The sequence below is a fragment of the Perca fluviatilis genome, chromosome 19 (genome assembly GCF_010015445.1).
Source record: "Perca fluviatilis chromosome 19, GENO_Pfluv_1.0, whole genome shotgun sequence".
In the NCBI taxonomy this organism is placed as follows: Eukaryota; Metazoa; Chordata; class Actinopteri; order Perciformes; family Percidae; genus Perca; species Perca fluviatilis.
In genome coordinates, this window is record NC_053130.1 from 19,495,927 (window position 1) to 19,497,347 (window position 1,421).

The window sequence follows — 1,421 nt, forward strand, 5'->3', positions numbered from 1 at the left end:
CTCTCTCTGTCTCCTCTGTTTCTGTCCTTCTTCCCCTCCACCCCCCACCCCCCCCCCCCCCCCCATCCTCACTCCGGACTTTTACTGGCCTACAGCCACCCTCAATTACCATGGGTGGAAAGAGAAGCAGATAAGGAGAGCATGAAATAGTGAAGCAGACAGTCCATCTCTGACAGTCCAAAAGGAAAATAAGAGTAATGAGCACAGCCTCCTTCCAAGTGTTGAGGGTTTGGATCGCGTGTTGCTAGGGGCATAACCAGAGAACATGGAGTTTTCTGGATACGGGACAAGTACCAGATCAGCCTACAAGTCTTATTATACTGAGACACATACTGTATACTGTACTCTTCATGGTGCTTTTAGCAGGACCTCAAGTGCTCAGCAATGCATTATACTACTCCTTTTTGAATTCCACTTCATCACCCAAATGGACAGCAAATTAGGCTCTTACAAGTCAGCATAGAATAAGGTGTGAAAAACTACTGCAGTGCTTTTTCTGCACAAACAGCTGGAAGTCGTTAGAAATGCAGAAGTGAATCTGCTATGTGTAGAGCAGGCAGATCTCGATTTGATCCAATCCAACAAGTCATATCATGTTTGTACTCAGTGTCAGCCTGCTCTGCATCAACACAGAGCAGCCTCAGTCTTAGCAGGCTCTCCTAAAGGCTCCAAAAAGCCTTGCACTGAACTCTCTATTGTACAACATAAATATGATTGTGAGGAGATTTTGTACTTTTAATATTTTATACACAATATATATGGTCATCTTATAAAATCATGCATTGTTATAAAATACTGACCAGCTACAGCATTAACATGCTCCTTACATGATAATAATAATAATAATAATAATCCAATACTATAAAATATGTAACAATATAACACATCTGAAGGGGGCCGTTCTCCATAAAAAGCACTTTTGCTTTTAATACTTTAATTCGATTTTGTCACTAATACGTTTTTAAATGCAGGAATTTTACTTACAGTGTTTTTAAATTGGATATTGCTACTTTCACTTAGAGAGAACATCGTTTTTCACTACTGCCTACAGGGTACACAAAGATGTCATCAGACGTCATCTCATGCTGAGATTGAGCAGCGATCGTTTCCTGATGACGGCCTTGTTGACCCTGAGCCTCAGCACACTCTGGTGGATCACACAGGCAAATACTGAGTTGGTGTTTGGAGCCTGGGAGTGGCCAACCTGCTGGTGAGAGTAGACTTTCCAATGCTGACTAATCTTCTGTCTCTATGTACTGGTCTCTGGTTTGTAATCAGCATGAAGGAAACCCCGAGGGCAGAAAGTCTCTGAGCTTATTTTCCTACAAGAAGCCACTTCAGTTGTCTTCTGAGGCCTATACATTGATCAATATGACTGTGGACTGTGGCCATGTGACAGTGCTAACATTTAATAATACATT